The sequence below is a fragment of the Nyctereutes procyonoides genome, unplaced genomic scaffold (assembly GCF_905146905.1).
Source record: "Nyctereutes procyonoides isolate TBG_1078 unplaced genomic scaffold, NYPRO_anot_genome, whole genome shotgun sequence".
NCBI lineage: Eukaryota > Metazoa > Chordata > Mammalia > Carnivora > Canidae > Nyctereutes > Nyctereutes procyonoides.
This window is the reverse complement of record NW_026575119.1, coordinates 1,280,227-1,305,075: the sequence shown is the minus strand read 5'-3', so window position 1 is coordinate 1,305,075 and position 24,849 is coordinate 1,280,227. Positions and strand designations below refer to the sequence as shown.

The 24,849-nt window shown below is 38.3% G+C and overlaps 1 protein-coding gene across 8 annotated transcripts in view; it reads right to left on the bottom strand.

The window, feature by feature from the left end:
• The window catches only part of ZNF438 (zinc finger protein 438), a 410,158-nt gene that overhangs the window by 142,261 nt on the left and 243,048 nt on the right, over positions 1-24,849 (bottom strand). For 7 of the 8 annotated variants that reach the window (XM_055334535.1, XM_055334533.1, XM_055334537.1 and 4 more), the window contains exon 2: positions 3,372-3,551. The exons of the other annotated variant lie outside the window; for it this stretch is intronic. The gene's annotated coding sequence lies outside the window, so the exon portion shown is untranslated. The remainder of the gene's footprint in view (positions 1-3,371; positions 3,552-24,849) is intronic. 8 annotated transcript variants of the gene reach the window in all.

Below are 24,849 nucleotides of genomic sequence, written 5' to 3'. Positions count from 1 at the left end.
CAAAATGACAAAGAGACAAAGTTCTCTCTCTGCCATGTGAGGCAACAACAAAAAGGTGGTTGTCCTCAAACCAGAAAGAGACCCTTACCATGAATCTTTAGGCAACTTGATCTTGGACTTCCCAGACTCCATTAACTGTGCAAAACAGTCTAAGCCACCCAGTCTATACAGTATTTTACTATAACAGCCCAAAATGCTGCTGTACAAGAGATACCTTCCTTTCTTACAATCTTGGATACTCAGAATTGAGGATATAAATCTTGGAGCTCAAGGTGCCTGACATCTCCAGACCTGGAGGGGACAAGCCTGAGGACAAAAGCTAACAGGATGTTAGAATGGAAAGACACAAAGATCCTGAGAGCCTAATGACTGCAGTTAGCTGCTACATGAACCAACCATCAAACCATCTTTCTTCCAAAGTTCTAGTTATATGAGATCATAAAAGTTACTTATTATTTTCAGTTTCAGCTGGGTCTTCCTTTACTTGCCAGCTGAAAGCATTTTGATACAGAAAGATATTTTCACTGAGAGGAGTGTCAATGAAATTAACTTTGCCTCTTGGAGACATGGGAATTTGAGAGAGTTTCAGACTAAAGTTTCATTTATTAAACAAATGAAGCTTATATAGATCTATTTTATAAAGAGACTGCCTTACCAGCTCTTTTCTGCTTTAAAATACGTAGTATTTCTAATGATAACGAAAGTCATGAAGATGATGGTGATAAGCTTATGCTTATTAAAGTATTTTTTAAAGCAAAGGCATTTTATCCTTGTACTGCTTACCTTCTGCATTTCATTTGACTTCAACAGTGAAATCATGGCAACACTTTCTACTTTGTTTATAACAATTTTTGTGTCTTAATTTTTCAAATTTTCTTGGTATATAACACTGTACCACAATGTAGTTTACAGAGGGAACCCTTAATTTGAAAGAACAACATTCTGAAAGCCAAACAATGTATAAAAAGATTTCTATTTTTATTTCCATACATTTTCTAATCTGTTCAAGAAAAGAAAACATTTCAAACAGATCTGTGGAATGATACCTTTGATTCCTATCAAGGGGTAGAAAGTCAACACTGTAGCCAGGTAGATAAACACCATTTGAACACAAATAACAAGAAGCAGTAGAAACGTATGACTACCCAGGCAGTCCCCAAATGGTGAAAAACACAGTTGGAAACTAAATTTTAAGACAGTTTTTGAAGCCCAAGACATTTTTCCTATAGAAGCAATGTTACTATGAGTCACTGCATTACTGCGCCAGTCCACAAAACCCTTATAAAACCATATGCATAAGACTATTGTTTGAACTACACCCAGGCAGAATAATACTTTTTCCTTTGGAAAATACATCATTTTCTCCCTCCACCCTCTTCCGAGTCCCAGGAGAGTAGGCCTAGCCATGGACTCTGTTCACCTCTCCAATCTCATCGTTACTCTCTACATTGCACACTCTCTGGGTCAGCCACGCTGCCCTCTTCAACCTGCAGAAACTTTTCCTCTTGTAGTTGCTGCTGTCGTGCCCTCCCTGACCTCTTCTAGATCACCTCTCTCAGCCTTCATGTCTCAACTTAAATGATACTTCCTCAAGAAGACAGTTCCTTATCCCCACACTGAGTCACAGGTTGCTGCTGGACTCTCGCACTCCAGTATTTCTTCCACTGTATCGTAATCACTTTGTTTATCCTCCTCATAATCTCTGTATTTGGGGCATCTTACTTGACACTATTTAGCCCTAGAATATAGATGAGTAGCTGGCATTTTGAAGATGTTTAACACATATTTGTTTGTATGAATGAGTTTACCTAATGAGGTACTTCATTTTTAACCTGACCCACAGAATATTTAACTTTATCTATGCCCATTACCAAGAGATTAAGCAGCTTTCCAAAAATTTCTTTACTCCTGAATTCATACCTACACATTGTTCATAGAAAGAAGGCTATCTATCCAATTTCTTCCACATGAATAGTTTATAAAGTAACTTAAATGGAGTGTTAAAATTCTAGCAAACATAAGTATATATTCTAATATTACTTTTATCTCTTTCTTACAGGTAATGTCATTCATTCGTTTTGGTTTTATTAACTATTTAAATTCAATTTAATTATCAGTGTATTATTAGTTTCAGAGGTAGAATTCAGTGATTCATCAGTTGCATACAACAGCCAGTGCGTACTTATTACATCAAGTACCCTCCTTAATCCCCATCAACCAGTTACCACATCCTCCCACTCACCTCCCCTCTAGCAACCCTCAGTTTGTTTCCTATAGTTAAGAGTCTCTTATAGTTTGCTTCCCTCTCTGTTTTTTTCTTATATTATTTTTCCTTACCATCCTCTATGGTCATCTGCTTTGTTTCTTAAATTCTACAGATGAGTGAAATCATATAGTATTTGTATTTCTCGGACTTATTTATGTTCATCGACAAATGAATGGATAAAGAAGATGTGGCATATGTTATACAATGGAATATTACCGGGGCATCAAAAAGAATGAAATCTGGCCATTTGCAATGATGTGGATGGAACCAGAGGGTATTATGCCAAGGTAGTGTCATTCATTCTTAAGTTTTTACTGCAATCGATGAAATGCTAATTCCCAAATTTGTATCTCTAGACTTAATTTCTCTCTTACATTAAAAATCCAAATTTCCAGGTGTCTATAATCTTATACCTGAATGTAAGGACTTCACTCCAACATTTTTCTCTTGTGTTCCCCATTTCAGATAATGACATTACCACCTGGAAACTCGAACCTGACATTCAAATTCTCTTACTCTTGTTAAAGATTGGTCCATAAACCAATAATGCTTGTTGTTTATCGCCTGGAATCTTTTAGAAACACAAGACTGTGCCCCACTCTGGACCTGCTGAATTAGAATCTACCTTTTAACAAAATCCCCAGGCAATTCATATACACGTTAAAATCTGAGAAACACTGATCTTTTCTCCTTACTCTCACAAATCAAGTCCACCAAGTCTACACAGAAAAATGTCTCATATATATTCCCTCCCATCTATTTTTGTTACTGCCCTGATTTAAGCCATCAACTCTTGCCTGGAACATTGCAATGATCTTTTAGTTGATCTCATTCTTCTAATCCATTGGTTCTCATCCAGAAGTTCATAAGAGATACTCTTCTATACATACGCTATGAATTTGAGATAGGCCATATGGTTGGCAGAACAGAATTGTACATAATATAAAACCTGTCTTACCTATGTTGCAATCAAAATCTAGGGACACTTAGAAAAATGTCATACGGAAAAAAAAATGTCATATGGGAAAGCATCTAAAAGTAAAAGTAAAAAGACTGAGAACCACTTCTCTTGAGTCTCCTCAAAACAATCTTTCCCCATACTGACCTGTTTTCTTTCCAAAATACAAATATGATCACATCATATCCCTCTCTAAAGTCTTTCAGTGGCTTCTGAACACGTCATGGACTTCCACATTTCCATCTTTCTGTTCATGCTTTCCTTTTTTTTTCTCCTTTTGGCAAAAATCTTGCTCATCTTCTGAAGTCCTGTTCAAGAATCATCTCACTGGAAAAAAAAAAAAAATTCATCTTATCTTGCCAATTTTCTTGGTAAATAACTGCTTCCCCCTTCCCCTGCACCCCACCATATGTTCATCATGTGATCATGGCTGCCTATCTTCCCTGCCAGACAAGGACTTCCCTGAAGGCATTCTGTATCTCAGTCACTGACAGATGGTAGATACTCAAAAAATGTAAAATAAGTCAATTACCATTTATATCTGATATCATCAAAGCTATAGAACTTATTACTGATAATGTGAATGCATTTATAAACTATAAAATACTAAGTACCATATATCTATAAGACGGAATCATTTTGAAAATAAAACAAAAAAGGAAAAGAACTCTTAAGTTAGATATACCCAAACATAGTAAAAGTTTATATATGCTTGGAGAGCATATTTAAATATGCTTAATTCCCATTCACAAAAATGCAGCTAACCCTTATGAGCCCACAATCTGGGTAGGTCTACCTTGTTTCCTGATAGTTAAACCAGATAATTGGACAAAAAGAAGAGTTTAGCCTTTGGTAAAGAGAGGAGGAGATAAGTCTGCCTGCTGACTTTTTAAATTATATATTTTATCATAAAGATTAAAAAGTTATCTTTATGTAATAAAGAAAATTATCTGTTATTTAAAATTGTTAAAATTTTATTTTCTGCATATTACTTCTCAAATGTGGTTACATCACACTAAACATACCATTTTGTATTCAGTTACAAAATTCTGCCATAAATTACACTCATAATTACACTTTCAGTGACCTCATTACTTTATCATCTTGACATACCTTTAGTTCATTAAAACATTCATCAAATCTCAGTAACTTAGTTCAACATTTATTGAACTGCTATGTGTCAGGCCCTGAGACAGCTGACCACCCCTAACCTCAAGAACCCCTACTCAAGTGGCAGGGGTTGACGCATTTACCTGGCACTGCACTGTAGTGCTGAACGCAAATCAAGGGTGGCTCACTAGCAGTGATAATTAGGGTGGGATGCCTCATCCATCTGAGTGCTGCTCCCAAAGGATGAGAAGTCAACAGGACTTGGTCAGGGGAAAAATAGGAGAAATGTAATATGGACAAGGCAAAAAAATCTGAAATCACACATGTCCAGAGAAAGGCAGTGGCTAAGAGTATAGCACAAGAAACAAGTAAGCATGAATGGCCTCCACTTCATCAAAATCTCACCAGACCTGGGAGTTATTTTAACTTCCAGTACTTGCAAGAGAATAGAAGGGGTAACTCAAAGTGGATTTAAAATGCATTTCTTTGATTACCTGTGATGATGAACATATTCCTACATTTTTATTACTAATTATATTACATATCTGTTAAAATTCTTTGTCCACTTATGTACTAAGTCTTGACATTTTTTTCCTCATTAAGTTTAAGAGAACTCTTCAGGTATTATAGATATTAACCCTTAATCACGCCTGATAGGAGCACTTTTCCCAGTCTGTTATATTATTTTCTTCATTGTGAATAAGTCTTAAATGTTATACATTCATGCTGCTGACCTATCAATTCTTTGGTGAGTTTTTCACTGCTCCAATACTAAGTTACTATACTGAGTTACTGAGCTATCACAAACCTGATAAATATTACATTCTATTTTCTTTTTTTTTTTAAGATTTATTTGAGAGAGAAAGAGAGAGAGAGCAAGCATGTGCAAGCTCCAGGGGGAGGCGCAAAGGGAGAAGGAGAGAGAGAGAGACTCCCCACTAAGCACAGAGCCCCATGTCTGGCTGGATCTCATGACCCTAAGATCATAACCTGAGCCTAAATTAAGAGTCAGACACTTAACAAACTGAGCTACCCAGGTATCCCTACCTTCTATTTTCTACTGAGTTTTCTAAAATGTGATTTTAAAAATATTTAGCTCTTGATATCAGCTAGACTTGACAAAGACATGATATACACAACACTGACATACAGCCATTAATCTCCCTCTTCCTACCCTGCTTCCATTTCCTTTGCCAAAATATAGCTAGAGAATTCTTTTTTATGTCTTCATTCCTTTTAATTCAAATTCCCTTACCTAACAATGCTACAAATAGAACAGCAGGAGCAGGTGTCCTATTGCACTGTCTTTAGAGATGCCCCTGAGACATCCACACCCTCTATGAAAGAATTAAGAATTAATATTTTAAGGTACATATAAGGACACAAAATACTTAAAGGATGCATTTTACGCAACACAATAAAAATCAGCACTAATTCTGAAGTAATCCTGGCAACATTTCTCTTCTAAGTCCCCCAAACTAGAAACAATCTGTGTTTTCTTTGAGGGCTTGACATGCCATAGCCTTTTGACTTTATGTTATGATAGGTAGTTTTCAAGTTAGAAAGGGGGACTTAGTCAAGTGGTTTTCAGTTGAGCATGTCTGACTCCCATGGAAGTTTGGAAACTGGAGGGGAGACAGCACATTTTATTTTTTTAAATCCAAAAAATTTTTTATTGGTGTTCAATTTGCCAACATACAGAATAACATCCAGTGCTCATCCCGTCAAGTGCCCCCCTCGGTGCCCGTCACCCATTCACCCCCACCCCCCACCCTCCTCCCCTTCCACCACCCTTAGTTCGTTTCCCAGAATTAGGAGTCTTTATGTTCTGTCTCCCTTTCTGAGAGACGGCACATTTTAGATGTTACCATAAGGGAGCATACATTCCTATCAGCGAGGATCCTAAGTATTTCACTTCATAGAAGGCAATCTTGTACAACAAAAATCGATCTCACCCCAAATGCCAATGGCCACTTTACATTAGCTTACAGGGCAATATGACTTGCTTCCAATATCTAATGAAGGCAAATCTCCTGACTTCTGTTTATTCTATCCAACCTGCCATAGGTATATGTTTCACAGTGATAGGGCCTGCCCCAGGAAAGACTGTGAAATGTACCTGGCTGGACTGGATGTCCTCCTTACTCTGCCTATGAGGACTCTCGCTTTACTGGCCATTCTGACCTGGATTCATTCAAGTAGCATCCCCACAAGTTTCTGGGCTATGGCTACACTCTTCTCACTCTGATCCACCAAAACCTGTTTCCTTCAAGTTTTCAGCAAATAACTTGATAAACATATCACACTAAGATACTAATCTCATATAATACAATATACTCTTCTTCCCCAGGATAGCTATATCAAAGGCTTAATCCAAAGATACCACTTCTTACCATCTCTTTTATTACCACCCTGGTCTAAGCTACTCTACCCTCTTTCTCCTGGATCACCATAGCAGTTTCTCAGCAAGTCTTCCTACTTCAATCTTATAACACATAGTCACTTCTCAATAGTGATCTGACCCAAGTGAGCTCCTATCATTTCCAAGCCCAGAATCCTCTGATAGCTTCCTAGTTCACTCAGAATAAAAGCCAAATATCTCCAACGGCCAGCAAGGCCATACATGGAAGGAGGAAAGCTGGAGGAAGAGTGTATCAGAGAGAAATAACAGGAGTCTGTTTTGGACATGTTAAATATGAGATGCTTATGAGACATTCCAGTGGAGCTGCAAGGAAGGCACTATCCTTAGATCCTCAGAAGAGAACTTTAGGTTAGATAAATGGTTTTTCACCCAAGGTGATTCTGTCCTCCAGGAGACACTCCGCAATGTGTGACACATTTTTGGTTGCCACTTCTGGGACAGAGGAGGTTCTACTGGCATCTAGTAGGTAGAGGCCAGAGATGCTGCTGAAAATCCTACAGTGCACAAGACAGCCCCCCTGACAAACACTGACCCTGCCTAAGATGTCGCTGAGAAGATTTATGCTAGAGAAATAAATATGGGAGACATACTCAAACAGATCAAATTTTAAACCAGAAGTGCAAGGTAAGGAAAATATGAGGAGCTCCTCTTTCAGCAGGCACAGATAAAAGTGGAGGAACCAAAACAGAATACAGGAAAGGGTCAGCCAGAATGGGAAATGGCAACACAGGAAAGGGTGGAGGGCCAAAGACCAAGAGAAGAGTGTTCTTGAAAGGGGGCTCAACAGTAGTCCACTTCACAGAAAACAGCCAAGATGGCAAGTGACACCGGTTGGGGATAAGGTGTTTGGAAGAATGGAGGAGGCGGGCCAGAGGAGTAAGACCACAGAGGCAAGTGAGAAGGCTGCCAGGCAAATGTGAGGCTGCCACGGACATCACTCAAATGTAACCAACAGGCAGGTAATTGAGCTCCTCCAGTCCTCCAGCTTTGCCAGATTAGGAGAGGGCAAAGGAATCAGGGAATTTGCAGGGGAACAATTTGAACTGAGGCAGCTGGGTTGGACAAGGAAGAATTGATGACAAAAGGAAATTCATGAAGGGGGGGGGTGATGGACTGAAGGTTTTGATGAATCATAAACATGTTTCCAGATCAAATATACTCCTCTACCAAGCTCTCAATTGTCCCATATTCAAATACCCTATTTCTTGATATCATTAAAGTAAATGGGATTTTTACCTTAGTCAGAAAGACCCCTTTACTATATGAACACTGCTAACAATCTTACTTACTTTGCCACACCAGGACCAAACAGCATTTGTGGAAAAGACCATGTAATCATGAAAGATAGGCTAAATAACCCTGTCACGGGTTAAAATGCAGGCTTTTTCATTTGCTAATGCTGCAACATTAAATGACTTACTTTAACCTCTCTCTGATCCTAACTCTCTTCACTCAACAGACTGTGGTAGGCACTAGCAGGCACACAATGCCCTTCAAGGACATCCACATCCTAATCCCTGCAATCTGTGAATTGGTTATGTTATATGGCAATGAGGAATTAAAGCTCCTGATCAACTGACCTTAAAAGAAGGAGAGTACCCTGGAATAAACACCCAGGTGGACCCACAGGAACCACCAGGGGTCTTAGAGGGAAAAGAAAGAAACGTAAGAGTCAGAACCAAAAAGACTGCCTGAGAGACTTGACCCCCCACTGCTGGCTTTGTAGATGGAAGGAGGGCCACCAGTCACACGTTGTGGGCAGCCTCTAGAAGCTGGAAAAGACAAGAAGGAAGTCTGCCCTAAGACCTCCAGAAATGAATGCAATCCTACGGACACTCAGTAATACCCATTTAGGGCTTCTGATCCCCAGAACTATAGAATAATAAATCTGTGTTGTTTTAAGTCATTAAGTTTTTCTCAATTTATTACATAACAATAGGAAACTAACACATAGGTAAATGAATCAATTTCAGAATCTGTGTAGAGTAACTAAGAAAAATAAATATACATAAAGTACTAAACAGAATGCCTAGGATACATACAGGAAACATTTAAATAGCTGCTATTAGGATTATTAGTGCTAATACTATCACAGCACTAAAACCAATGGTAGTCAAGAGAAAGAACACTGACTTGGTTCTAGAACTTACTCAACTCTGTGACCTAAGACATCTTAGTTAACCTTAGTTACCCTATAGGGCCCGTTTCTTTCACTTATAAAACAAAATGAGGTGGCCTAGAATACACGACTCCTAAAATTTCTTCCAGCTCTAAAATTTTATGATTCAAAAACCTAATTCCTTAATGACATTCTACTCATTCCTAATTAACAGATTCAGAAAATCCTATTAAATAAAAACAGTAAGCCAAGCAGTTTTCATTTAATGTTTCAACATTTTCAATATTTTATATTGCTGAGTTACAGCCTTATAAAGTTGAGTCATGGCATAAAAATCACAGAGCTGCAAGTGAAAATATCTAAGTCATCCTGCTACTATTTAAAGGCCTCACAGTCAAACTACAATAATATCTTCTCAAGTAGCTCAAAGTATATTCCCACACATTACCTCATTTATTCTTTTTTTAATAGCTTTATTGAGACATAATTCATATACTATGCAATTAACTCTTTCACAGTAGACGATTCACTGGTTGGTATATTTGTGGAGTCATAAAACCATCACCGCAGGGAATCTCTGGGTGGCTCAGTGGTTTAGCACCTGCCTTCAGCCCAGGGCATGTTCCTGGAGTCCCGGGATTGAGTCCCACATCAGGCTCCCTGCATGGAGCCTGCTTCTCCCTCTGCCTCTTTCCCTCTCTCTCTCTCTCCCTCTGTGTGTGTGTGTGTGTGTGTCTTTCATGAATAAATAAATAAAATCTTAAAAAAAAATCACCGCAAGCAATTTTTTTCAAGCATTTTTTAAAATTTTCATTTATTTATTTATTCATGAGAGAGAGAGAGAGAGAGAGAGAGGTAGAGACACAGGCAGAGGGAGAAGCAGGCTCCATGAAGGGTGCCTGACGTGGGACTCGATCCCAGGTCTCCAGGACCACGACCTGGGCCCAAGGCAGTGCTAAACCGCTGAGCCACCCGGGCTGCCCCGCAAACAATTTTTTAGACCATTTTCATCATTCTAAAATGAAACTCTATGCGTTAGCAGTCACTCCGCATCTCCCTTCTCCAACCCCTTCTAGTCTCTGACCTACTTTCTGTCCCTATGATTGCCCTATTCTGGACACTTTGTAAAATGGAATCATACAACATTGGGCAATTTGTGTGTCCGACTCCTAAGCATGTTTTAAGATTTGTCCACTTTGTAGCGTTAGTACTTTATTCCTTTTTCATGATGAGAAATATTCCATTGGATTGTATGAATAATATACATGTTTTGCTTATCCACTCATCAGCTGATGGACATTTGGGTTGTTTCCATGTCTTAACTATCTGGGATAATGCTGCTATGAACATTAGTACATAAATGTTTACATGGATATGTGTTTTGAGATCTCTGGGGTATGGCCCTAGGAGTGGAATTGCTGGGTAACACATGGTAACTCTATTTTTTAACCTTTTAGAGAACTGCTAAGCTGTTTTCTGAAGTGGCTGCCTCCGTTTTTCCCATCAGCAATGTATGTTCGTTCTAATTTTACCACATTCTTACCAACACTTGTTATTACCTTTCATTATAATCAAACAGTTGGTATGAAGGGCTATCTTTTGAGATTTGGACTTGTATACCCCTATGAGTAATGATGCTGAGCATATTTTCATGAGTTTATTTACAGTTTTAAGTCTTCTTTCGAGAAATGTCTATTCAGGTCCTCTGCCCATTTTTTAATCGTGTTGTTCTTTTTATTACTGAGTTGTAAGAGTTCTTTATAAATTCTTGTATCGATGGATACAAGTCCATCGTCAGATAACTGATTTGCATATATGTATTTTCTTCTACTCTCTATACCTCATCTAATCTTAGTGCAGTTACTTACACTCAATAAACAAAGTCTGTGTTGCTATCCTCATTTTACCAGTAGAATTGGCATTTTACACGATTGAACAGACTTGTCAACTGGCAGACTCAAAAAAAAAACTTATAGTTATGCTCCTATTTTTATTAATTTAAAGAAGCCATATATTCACGGCAACACTGTGATAGCACACCCAGGGAGGTGCTTCATTCTACCCTGATACTGCCTGTATCAATAACCAGACAGTATTATTTCCACAATTATATTAAAGATGATTCATCTATTCATTCAAAAAATAGTTATTAAGTGTTATGTGGCAGGTGTTGTGCTCAGGATGCATCAGTGAACATGACCAAGTCCTTCATTAACCTTAGAATTTGGCAGTGTTATACAAAATCCCTAGTGCTAAATCAATTTCTTAATGGCAAACAGTCCAAATAAAGAAATTTATCTTAGTGCTTAAAAATCTACCCTTAACTCAGAAGAAACACTGCAGATTTTAATGCAAGGGATACCCTATTTTTTCTTTAAAAAAAAAATCCGAAGCATCAAACTTATTTTCTGGCCCAGGATAATCTTGTTTTGAGTATTGACTTTACTAGGCCATCACTTGGCTCTTATAAATTCTTTTTATAATGCAGCAATGTTTACTTTAATGACATATGTCAAAATGAAACCTGAATAAATGAGGAAAATACTCATATTTTTACCTTTAACCAGAAAGCCTGAAGGCTCAAAGTCTATATTATAGTCAGTTCCTAACCCATGTGAATAAAAATGTTGTCATAGCTCCATTAAACATAAAAACAAAAATACAGAGTTACAAATCCAACCACCTGAAAAGGTAGTTCTAACCTTGTCTATGAAAGTATCCTTAATGCAAAGCAGAGGGACTGAATAATCCCCTGGAGACTGAAGGCCATGCACTAAATGGCCCACACAATCTACATCTCTTGGCCTTACGTTTTGTTCCTTAAAGGGTTCACACAAATGTTACATTCTAAATTATCATACACCTATTTTCCTATTTACAAAAAAGTTGGCATTTTTAATTAGTCAATAAAAGAATTTGTCAACATCTCATGGTTCATAATTAGAGCTGCATTCATTTTTTGCTGTGCAAATTCAGTAAATTTAATAACAGCCAGAGTAAAACTAACATTTGGGATGATATACCATGCCTGCCTCACAGTTTTCAGTGTCCTCAACAGACCACTTTGTACACGGAGTCTGTGCATCCCACCACCCAGCCAGCGAGGAGCCAGCGGGTGAGGCGGCACAGGCTGAGCATGGATGGTGTGACCTGAGCTGATCCGGGAAGAGAGGTGGCAGCACACATCAGTGCTGGGCTCTTGCACGCTGTGGGCTGAGAGGCGTGGGGTTCACAGGAGGTGTCAGGGGTTGCTTCAGGGAGTAAGAACAGGGCTCAGTGGGCAGAACACAGTGCTGCCAGCTTCCCTTGCCCCTACTTCCACCCCTACTTCTCACACTGTGGCCTCCAGGGAAGTTTTCTGAAGACTACAATCAGACTCTGACGAAAAGGTCTGTAAACCTAAATCTAGAGAAGTCTTGGCCAGGCAGACATCAGTGTGCATCACATCTGAAAGACCAATGACAACAAAAATCGGAGAATGAATAATGAAGCTGGTGAGGAGCAGAGTCAAAAACAGGAAAGGGTGCGGCAGAAACCAAGGGTCGGGGTCAGACCTTTATCCACTGGAAATAATGCCTATTGTGGACTGGGTGTGTCTGCTTAAAAAAGCAGCAGTAGGATCCTTCACCCAGAAGCATTCAATTGCTGAAATCTTCAACTCCAATACGCTACTTATGGGCTACATTCTCGTACCCTTCTAGCTCTTTAAATTCCTTTCCTACCGTTGCCAATCAAAACTCCACAGAACAGCCAACGTGAGCCTTCGGCACAGAACCTTCAGTAAAGTAAAACAGATTACATCACTTCTCTGATTCAAACCTTCCAATGGCTTTCCTATGACACTTGAATGAAATCCCAGATCCCACTTGCAGGCCTAAGGTATCATGGCCCTCAGGAATTCCACTCTTCTCCTCACTCACGCTCCCCAGTTACCTGGCCACTCCTCATGCAAGCTCTGGGCCAGGGCTCTTTCCTGCCATTTGCACACTCTGGGATGCTCTTCCAATTGCTGTGCCTTCCAAGTCTCCACTCAAAGGTCATCTCCTCCAAGAGCCTTTTCTTGTTCATATCACCTAAAATAGCATCTGCATCACTCTCTACCCTCTTACCCTTCATTTTTCTTAACATTTTTTTGTGTATATATATATGTATATACATATATATACATATATATATACACACACACACATATGTATATATCTGTTTATTATCTACCTCCCCTCTAGAAATAAGCTCTAGCAGGGCAGGAACTTTGTTTTGATCACTGTTTTGATCTAAGGAGCCACTCCACAGAGAATAGTGTCTGGAAGATAAATGATCAATATTTATTCAATGAATAAATGAATAAATCATACTTAATCTTAACATGTTTAAGATTCCAGGTTTTCCCCATGCCCTCTCTATTCTTTTCCTGATCCATCAGCCAAACTCTAGGCTTCACTTCCTGCCCACTATACACCTAGGATCTGATCATCCAGCTTTGCCTACTCCCTTGCCTAAAGTGAACTTTCTTGCTGGCTTGTCCTTCCTCTAAACCAGTCTGAGAACCTACTTCTCCACTCCCACACCCAGACTAGAGATCACTGCTTTCAAAGCCCCAACCAAGGGGACTGGAGCCTCTCCAAGTACATGGCCTCCCATCTCCAGTAGGCTCTTGATCACTACATCAGGCTCTTTGTGGGCTCTCCCAAATCCCACAGAATCAATTCCAAACTTCATCACTTTCTTTAAGCTTCCTCCTCTCCCCTCCACTTAGCAAATGATATCACCTCCACTCCAACAACCACTCTCTTACCTCCTTCCTGAGAGGGAGGGAGGAAGGGTGCCCCTCTTCCTCCTCAAAGCTCACCTCCAACCAGGCTCCAAAACTCAAGCCACCTCTCTTCCTAAGGGATCTGATGCCATCATTTATCCACCTTCCTCTCTCAAATCTTCCACTTCTTTCTGACTCCCTCCCCACAACAAAATGCTTAAAGCTCTCCCATTATAAAACAAATGAACAAACAAATCTCATCTACTCCCCCAGGTATGATGGCTCTCTTTCCTGCCACTGTCCTACTTGTGCCTTCCCCTTTGCAGCCTGTATCTTGAAAAGAGGCTTTAAGTTCATTATTTCTACCACTCCCACCAACACTCCCAATTCACTACTCAACCTTTGCAATCTGGATTTTGTGCAAACATAACTCTCCAAAATATAGATGACTTCTTACCTGAAAATTCATTCCGAATTTACAAGACCTGTCAATTTAATATTGACATTCTCAATTTTAAAATGCGTATCTCAGGGATCCCTGGGTGGCTCAGGGGTTTAGCGCCTGCCTTCGGCCCAGGGCATGATCCTGGAGTCCCAGAATCGAGTCCCACATCAGGCTCCCTGCATGGAGCCTGCTTCTCCCTCTGCCTGTGTCTCTGCCTCTCTCTCCCTCTCTCTCTGTGTCTCTCATGAATAAATGGATAAAATCTTTTAAAAAAAAATGCTTATCTCTTGGCTTCAGTAACATTACTCTTTCTTGGTGTTCTCCTCTTTTGGACTTTTCTTCACAGGTTGCTTTGCTACTGACTGTGATCTGAGAAGAACCCCCTGCATGTGGTGTAGCAGTTAAAAGCCTGGGCTGTCTAGTTTGGACTGCCATAACAAAATACCACAAGTGGGTGGCTTAAAGAACAAAATTATTTTTCTCAGTCTGGAGGCTGGAAGTCCCAAGATCAAGATGCCTATATAGTCTGGTTCTGGTGCAAACCTTCCTCCTGAGTTACAGACAGCTGCCTTCTCACTGTATCCTCACAAGGCAGAGACCTCTGGGGTCTCTTCCTCTTCTTATAAGGACACCAGTTCTATAGGACCTATTGGATCACCCTTATGACCTCATTTAACTTCAATTACCTCTCTAAAAGCCTTATCTCCAAATATAGTCACATCAAGGATTAAGGTTTCAACATATAAATTAGTGGGGGGATCCGTGGGTGGCTCAGCGGTTTAGCGCCTACCTTCATTCAGCCCAGGGCCTGATCCTGGAATCCTGGGATCGAATCCCGCATCAGGCTCCCTGCATGGAGCCTGCTTCTCCCTCTGCCTGTGTCTCTGCCTCTCTCTCTCTCTCTCTGTATCTCTCATGAATAAATAAATAAAATCCTTTTTTTAAATAAATAAATAAATTGGGAGGGGGGAGAGGAACGCAATTCAGTCCATAGCAGTCAACAGCAATACATATGTGGTAAAACCAAATGTTATATAACAATAATTGTACAAGTATAAGAACTCTTCAGCAACAAAGAAAATGTTCATATGAAAATATCAGGATACAAAATTTCTATAACAATATGTAAATACGCATATGAAATAAAACGGAAATCACGAGTGATGTGCAAATAAAAGAGTTTCCTTATTTCTAAACTCTTTGTTAGATGATTTGAAAGACAAACTTTCACAGGAAGAATATATAAGAGAAAAGCTTCAAGTGAAAAAAAATCACTAAGAACAATTCCAAATCTAATCTTCCATGTTTGTTTCCTGTTTTCCTTACTGCCCTCTGTATAGGCTAAACTGCAGGAACAAGACCAGGAATGTGGCAGCACAAACAAAAGAGGAGTTCACTTCTCTTATGTAGCCCAGACAAGTGGTCCCAGGAAGGTGGGCAGTTCTCTGCAGTCCAGAGACTGAGACTCCTTCTCTCCTATCCTGCCACTCCCCTGGGGCACTGCGCTTGCCTGTACAATGGAAGCTGGCTCACCCACACCTCATCCCCAGGGGCAGGGCAAAAAGAATATAACAGCATTTTTTAAATACAAATGTGTTTTAGAAGGTGTACTCCTCACTTCCATCCACTGGCCAAAACTTAGATATGTGGTCTCATCTGGCTACAAGGAGCCTAAGAAATAAGAGCTAGATGCCAGTAAAACATCAGAGGTGGGAGTGCCTCCTTCCCACTCCAACATTCCTCTCCTTTTCTAAAGGGATAACCTGAAGTCCCATCCAGTTACTGGATTCAGCTCAAAGTCTAAGATCTCTGGGTGATACATCACCTCTCCAAAAGATACCAATGTGTCTCTGTCCCAGTCAGGTGACCTACAAACTACTAGACAAGTAATGCTGCTCTCTATCCCCAGCATTACAGCCAATACACAATGGAATACAAATAAGATTAATGTAATTAAGTCTTCCATTTTGAAAAGAATGGCAAATACTATTCTTACCAATGATGGAGTACTGCTACATAGGAATGGCAAAGAATCCTCCACTCTACCAGGAAAGAAAATTCCTTGGTTAAAATTTAGTTCTGGGGAGGGAGCAACACTCACCTTTGCGGGACTCTATGGGAATTTGGAGTCTTCTTTGGCACCCTCCTCCACCCTGTCGTGCTCTCTCATAATCTCCCTGAGAGCCTTGCCTGGACCTGGGGTTCTCATTCCAGGGTCTCTGGGGCGTCTCAGCTTTACTGGTTCTATCTAGTCCTCCACTCCTCAGGAAAAAAAAAGAAAGAAAGAAAGAAAGAAAGAAAGAAAGAAAGAAAGAAAGAAAGAAAGAAAGAAAGAAAGAAAGAAAGAAAGAAAGAAAGAAAGAAAGAAAGGAAGGAAGGAAGGAAGGAAGGAAGGAAGGAAGGAAGGAAGGAAGGAAGGAAGAAAGAAAAGCAAAGAAAAAAAAGTACAAGGGACAGACTCTCATGTCCATTTGTGTATTGGAGTCTGGAAGATACTTTCTTCCATTATCCTTTCTGGCAAAACTATGAAGTGAACATGGGACAGTACATGCTCCAAAGAGGCAGGAACGAGCTAACAGCTTATTTCCTGGGGGGTACATGTTTGGGGGGTCAAAGGTTGCTTTGGTTGGTTGTCAAACAACATCAAACCATCAAAGGTTTTGGTAAGCTAAACTTGTGGCATCTTTATCAACACAATTCTCTCAAAAATCTCCACAGATCTCTTTGTCTTCAGTCAGTGCCCCCAGAAAGTAACCACAACTAAAGGTTTAGTCTGGTGGTAGATACTAAGCTTGTCAATTCTGTCCTGTTATTATGACTTGACCTCTGAGGCAGATTCATTCCTCTCTCCCTTGAATTAAGGTTAGCTAAATTGAGAGCATCTCGTTCACACGGCAGGATGATAATACCACCACCACACCCCTTCACGTCCGGTCAAGCTATGTGACTTAAAATGTTCTTCCTGCCTGAATGACTTCAGGCTCAGCCACTTGATTAGCTTCAGCCAATAAAATGTGAACAAAACTAACATATGCTACTTCCAAGCAGCTGGTTCTGCTATGTCTCCTTTCCCTCTGAAACAGAACAGTGATGGCCCCAAAAAGCCTCTTCCTTTGGCTCAGAGTGACAGAGGATGGTGGAACAGAGCCATAGACATGTCATGAGTAAGAAATAAACTTTTGTTGTTGTTGTTGTAGGAAACTAAGACCTTCTATTTGTAACTGGAGGTTTACCTAGCTAACTGACTGGTTCAAATGGGAAGATAAATCTTAACATGATCCTTGCCTCACCTGGCTTCCACTTTTCTCTGGCCAAGAAAATCTGACAAAGGTTCCTGAAAATGAACATAACCTCTTGCTGTTTGGGAAAAAGAAAATAACTTTTCCAAGCCCGCAATACCCCCATACTACTGTCCTTTCAGTCAATGCAGTAAGAGCATAGGCCATGGGCAACTCTAATTGCAAACTAGCCAACTGTTCTCTTACTTGACACCCTCTTTCAGCTCCTTGCTAAAGCAGCTAGCCAACTCGTGTGAGCAGGCTCACGTTAGCAGTCTTTCTAACCACCTGGAGGTACAAACTGGACACACACATGGATGCCTTTCCAAATTATCAGAAATGACAGTTCCATTAAGTGTTGTACCATTAGCATAACAGGGGTCACCACTTTTCCAGCTTACAACATGGTGTCTACTGTCTGCTGACCACCTACTCAGCCAGTGTCATGTATTTAATCTATTTATTAGTGCACACCACACTTCAGGTACCAATTTTGGCATTAAATTGAGTATGGGTACAGAAGCTGTGATTAAATGATGACAAATACGGTGTCTCAAACAAGAAAGTTTATTCTCTTCCTGGAAATAGTCCAGAGACAGGCCAGTGCTTAGGGGAGGGTGAGTAGTAGTTGGTTCTGTTCCACAAGGTCATCCAGGACCTAAGCTGACAAGGGATGGCTCTGCCATCCTCATCACAGGATGTGTACCTCTGGGTTCAAGGCAGTTGTTGCTGTCTTCTAGTCAGTAGGAAGGCGAGGGTGGCATAGGGAGAGGAACAGGACAAGCACCTCATCTTTAAGAAGATAACCCAGAAGTTGCACATACCACTTTTGCTCACATTTAATTAGTCCAAACCTAATCTAATGTAGACATTTCCTATAGTCAGGGGAAGTTGAAAGCTACAGTCTCTAAGAGAGGTTCAGATACTAACAGAGAAAAGGATATCCTAAATACGGGGGGAAAATGAATAGTGTCTGCCATATCTCACACAACATATTCACCAGAGTCATCAGAGAATTTTTTTAGAAGTATATTTCAGATTTCAGCTCACAACCTCCACTGGCTTCCTCTTTCACTAAAGCAAAAAAAACCAAAGGCCTCACAGGGCCTACAATCCCCATGCAATCTGCTCCCTCCATTACCTCTCTCTCTTCATTTCCTAATACTCTTCCCTTAAAATAAACACTAAATATATTAAAGATCTAAACATGAAATGTAAAACTATGAAGCTAATGAAATAAAAAGTAGGATGACCTATTTGTGACCTTGGAATATTTTAAATAAAATATTTAAGATCTCAAAAGTAGAAAAAATATGGGAACATCCTGGTGGAACTGAAAGAATTGACTCCATCAAAATTAAGGACTTGTTATTCAACAAAAAGCATTATAAAGTTAACAAGCAGGCAGAAGATTGGAAAAATGTTTGCAACTTCTAAAAAAAAAAAAGCAGCTAATATCCAGTGTATGCCAATAATTCTTTTTTTTTAATGCTAAGAATTCTTGAAGATAACAAGAAGACAGGAAATGCAATTAAAAATTTGGTAAGAGACAGAAGCAGACAATTTACAGAGGGTAAAGTTGTCAGATTAAATACAGAATGCCCCATTAAGTTTGAATTAAAGATAAGCAATAAAAAAATTTAGTATTAAGTATATTCCAACTAATGTGAGGGTATATACTTATACTAAAAATGTATTTGTTGTTTATCTAATATTCAAATTTAACAAATTGTCCTGTATTTTTATTTGCTAAATCTGACAACCAAAGGTGAAATCTACATGGTTAACAAGTGAAGGAAGAGAAATTCAGCTCCACTGGTAATTAAAGTGTAAAATAAAACTATGAGATACCATTTTACACCCATTATATTAGTAGATAACTCTTGTTTTTTCCATCTTACTACAGATGATTTAACTTAGGATTCCTTTTTTGATCATATCACTAGGTAATAACAACTCAACTATTCGCTGAATATGCACAGAGAAAAACCACATTTCAAATCCATTATTTCATACACATAAGTAATAGCATATATATAATCCCAATAACAATATTCAGGCATTGAAGACATCTTTTTTCCTAGAAATTTTAAGTACTTATTTAGCATTAATCTATAAAATTTAAATGTTCAGGATAAAAATGTTTGAGTATCATTTAGTAATTAAACAATAGCTCTTCATAAGCAATATATTAATTTTAGTACTGGGTTGAGATTAGCTCTTAAGATTAACTATCATAGCAGGTCAGAAATTTGGACTGTAAATAAATACAAGAATCAGGCTTTACATTTTCAAAGAGCTTTCATGCAAAAAATGCTTTAATCCAAATCATAAATGTAGTTTTATTACTAGATAATACTGGTCTGGAAGGCAGAGAGGTCTGGCACAAGCTGTAGGTTAAAGAAGGAAACAAGGGCTGCATATAAACATGACAATACTCATTACCTATTCTTTTTTTAAGTATTATCACCTCATTTCATATGTAAATACAGTACACAGGTTATTTTAAATACAACTTCAATACAACAAAGAAAGTCTACCAAAAACTCATTTGCCTTCTCTAAATTCTAATATAAAAAATGCCTTGAGTTTATTTTAGCATCTCAAAGAAAAATATTTTTAAAACTAAAATACTACTGTGAGAGATCAATTTAGAAAAATATCTTTTTGTCAGAGTTCCAGTAAACAGTCATAAATAGCCTTTATTTCATTCTGAATAAAAATATTATAAAATAAAAATTAAACCAAAGTACTTTATAAAAATGGTACTATGATATAATTGTGGTAAAATGATTCACAGGTAAAATAATTCAGCCTACCTTATGTAAAAGACATATAATCATTAACCTTCTAAAATGTCGATAAGAATAATTGTTAGTTAACTTTCAAAAAGTCATCGCTTCTAGATGTATCTCTAACAACAGCAAAAACAACAAAGTTTTAGATCTATAATTCAGCATCCATCAAGACGACTTTTGGCAGGCATATGATACGACACACTCCCACAAGAGAGAAAAATAGACATAAAAGTAACAGCTTTCACCATAGTGTTTAAAACATTAAAGTATTTCCATAAATAACGTATTACCTTCTTAACTATATATAAAAATAATCCTTGAAGCAGGCTGGGTCCCAAATAACATACAATCCTGTGACTGGTGGATAGAAAACAAAGGATATTCACTGCATTCATTTCTTTTTTTAAAAGTTTCAGAAGAAAAGCAAAACCAGAAGTGTGTATCAGCACAATGCTAACATAAATGTTTGACATAAATGTCAATGGAAAATAAAAGTACCTATTCTCCAACTTCAAGAAAGGAAAAGATTATTCTTTGGCTCTATTCCAAGCTGGGAACAAGTAACCACGGAACGGGTTTTAAATATGCCCCAATCTATCAATCCTTAAACTCTAGCCAACATTTCCAGTTCAGTACTCAGCTGAGGAAGTCAGCGGATCAGCAACTGCCTTGCTTCCATACCCTTGCTCCTCAATGCCAGCCAGTCCCTAAACTCCAAGCTTAAAGTTGACCAATCCCTAAATTGTCTCACTGAAAATAAGCCAATCCTAAAACTCCATGCTTCTTCAAAACCCTATCCAAGTACATCTCTGCCTGTTTGGAGGATTATATTCTACAAGCATCACTCTCCCTTGCTCAGCAAGTATGAAATCCAGCTCTGTTTTAATAACATAACAGTGGTCTCTCCCCTCAATAATACTATAAATATTATGGTTTCTTGGATATAGCATTTTCCCTCATGGAGGTAAGAAAAATACTTTGTTATGCCAATTCAGTTGTATGGAAAGTTGAAAATCTTCACCTTTTAAATATAATCCTCAATGCCCAATACACAAATGCACTAACAATGGTCTTTTCCCTCCCCTTCTCAATCCCACAATATAATTTTATCAATTGCCCACAGCGGAGGTTATTATATGAAACATTAAAATTTCCAATTACAGACCCGTAAGTAGAGACCTGGTGTTTGCCAGAAGGTGGGAGGTGGGGGATAGGTAAAAATGCGTGAAGGGGAATGGAAGGTACAGGCTTCTGGGTGTGGAATGAGTAAGACCCCAGGATGAAAGGTACAGCATGAGGAATATAGTCAAGATATTGTAATAGCTTGTATGGTTACACTTGCTGTGAGCACAGCACAAGGTATAGAGTTAAGGAATCACTATGTTTGTATATCTGAAACTAATTTTAACATTCTGTGTCACCTACACTTCATTAAAACAATCTGATTTTAAAAATGGGCAGAGGAACTCAATAAACATTTTTCCAAAGAAGACATACAGATGGCCAACAGGAACATGAAAAAGTGCCTGGTATCATTAATCATTAGAGAAATGCAAACCAAAACCACAATGAGAAAGCACCTCACACCTTGTCAGAATGGCCATCGTCAAAAAAACAAGAGGTAACAAATGTTGGAAAGGCTATGGAGAAAAGGGAATCCTGGTGCACTATTGCTACCCATGTAAACTGATGCAGTCACTATAGAAAATAGTATGGAGATCCCTCAAAAAATAAAAATAAAATGACCATATGGCCCAGCAATCCCACTTCTGGGTATTAAAATTTTTCTTCCAATTACTGAAACTCACATCAAGAATTGAATATCATCAAATAATCTTCAAGCAAAATGATAACTCATCAAATATTTGAGTAGGTATTCTTTTTGAAAGAGAAACAGCCTCAAATGTAACATGAAAGATGGCAATGGCTAAAGAGAATAAGATGGTTTCTCATTTAAAAATTAGAATGAATAGAAGTCCTATCCCAAATATAAATCCCTCTAACAGAATGCCAAAGTAAATCATGCCAAGGGGTTGCTGCGCCCAAATATACTCAAATACAGCTGAAAGCCATCTCTTCACACTGCTTTTGGACTTCGTGTGCTCAAAAATTAATTTTGCATAGCAAGTAGCACTACCTTATGCTTTATCAAAACTCAATGAAGTTTCCACTCAAGTCCAATCACAGAAGGATTACAAATACTGAATTACCGATCAATTCAAGGGATAACATGAACATCTGACTACATGTTGTAGTACTCATATTGTACAAACCAGAATGTCACCCCCAAATATGCCATTTTGACATTTTGATTATTTTGAATCAAAGAGACTTAAGAAACAGCAGGTGCAAGGACACTCTGACTCTCCTTTTTTTCATCCTGAAAATAAAAGATAAAACCCCCACATGAAAGGTATCCTCCCTTGTACCAGGAGCAAGGAAGACATTCTTATCACCAGAGATGGGGAACTGGGAGCTGAGAAACCTGTACAAAGAAATCTCACTAAATTAATCCTTATCTTCCTAGTTACATCTTCACCATTTACGACCCCTGGCCCAAACTCCTCTGGGTCTTGTCAATTCTTCACAAATTTATTATTTCTTTGTCTAAAATGTATAAAAGCTACCTATTTTGATTACTTCTTTGGGTCTTTACTGAAGGCTCCCATGTACAAGTAAAATTTTAATAAAGTTTGTCTGTTTTTCTACTGCTGATCTGTCGGGTATCGGCTTAATACTTAGGCCCAGACTAAGACCCAAAGACAAAGGAGAATTTTTCTTCCCTTACGGTGTCAAGAGACCTGCTTATTTAGGTTAAGCATGGATTTGGTAAATTTATCCAGAAACTGTCAAATTTATTTATTAGAGAATATCTGGGGAGGCAGCATAGGTCAGTGGAAATAGTCAAAACTACATTATGAATTGGGTGACCTTAAGTAAGTTCCCAGTTTTCACAGGACAGTCAGGAAGATCAAATATGGTAACTATGGTAACTAGTAACTTTAAAAATATCTTAAGCATCAAAACTTCTGAGTCCTAGATTTGCTTTTGTCTCTTGCTATAATATATATGGCAAACTATTTGATCTAAGTCTGTTTCCTCATCTGGCAAATAGTGAGGGTAATGCAGGCCCTACACATTTCATGAGGTGTTCATGAAAATCACATATAAAAATTCACATGACAGGATTTCTGAAATATATAAGCAACCACATAACTGTGAGATAGTTAATTCAATACATGAAGGTGATTCATACCAGCAAACCTATTACAACCCAGGACTGTATAATGCCCAAACTAAATTAGTTTTACTAAGAAAAGAAATTCATAGCTAAATACAAACCAGAAACACTACACATATTGGCAGGCAAAAAAATTCAACATTGTAGCTAATAGCTACAAAAATTATTTTCCTTACAATAAATGGACCACATTACCTCAGCTCTCCAACAAACTAAAAGTTCAATGCAATCTTTTGTTTAAGTCGGGTGTTTGCTACTTACAACTACCACCTCAATCTCTAAAGCATCAAATAAAAGCAAACAAAAAAAATTAAGGAAGAAAGGAAAATAGTTACATATTACAGGGTTTCTCAACATCAGCAGTACTGGCATTTTGAACTGGATAATTTCCTTTTTGAATTGGATAATTTTTTATTGTTTGGGTTGTCCTGTGCCTTGCAGGATATTTAAGAGCAGTCCTGGCCTCCACCAACTGCATGACAGGTGCAATGCCCTCACACATAGTTGTGACAATGAAAAATGTCTCTAGACATTTGCCAAATGTCCTCAGAATGAGGTAGGGAGGAACAGAATCATCCCCAGTGGAAATCCACTGAGCTAAATCCATAGTTCCATATATTCCATATATTCCAGTATTTATCTCATTTATCCAGAATGCAGCTTCAAACTAGCACTTTTGCAGTGTAAGAACCAAAGAAAAGAATGCTATCTCTAGGACAGTAATACCTTAAGAATTATAGCTGTGGTAGGGAATTATGGTTAAATTATTCCTTCTATCAACATGCCATTTTTGCTTAATCCTCTCTAAGAATTTTCTTCTTGCATGTTCTTTTGGGTTGACAACTTGGTTAATCTGTCACTAAAGCTTAGTCTCCACTCATGCTTACTAATTAGTAGTCATTACTGTTTTTGTGGGGAAAAAAATCAAACCTCAAGATCTTAATTTCTAAGTAGCTATGTATCAAATGAATCAAATTTAAGTGACACTTAACTGTTTACATTATTTAAATATATTCAGTTACAATGCTAAGCAGAGGTATACAAATATTCAGCTATTACTGCAAATACACAGTGTCTATATGTGTATGTTACATAAATATATACACCTAATGTATATACATATATATACACACATACACACAAAATATATATACATATATGTATACACATACAGACACATATATGAGTTGAAGGTAATATGCAAAATTTTTTTTAAAAAATACACGAAATTTAAATATTAAAAAATATTTAGTGCCCACTACATGTCATCACTGGGCTAGACACAATAATTTTCTACAAGAAACAATTTCCATATACTTACGTTTTTGTACTCTTAACTAATAGTTTCTAAATTCACTCGTGTAAATAGAGATTCTTAAAAGAATTTGGATACATTCTCTAGGATGGTCAGTGGGGATCCTGTCTTCAAATAGGAAGACTTATTATTATGCCTGCCCTG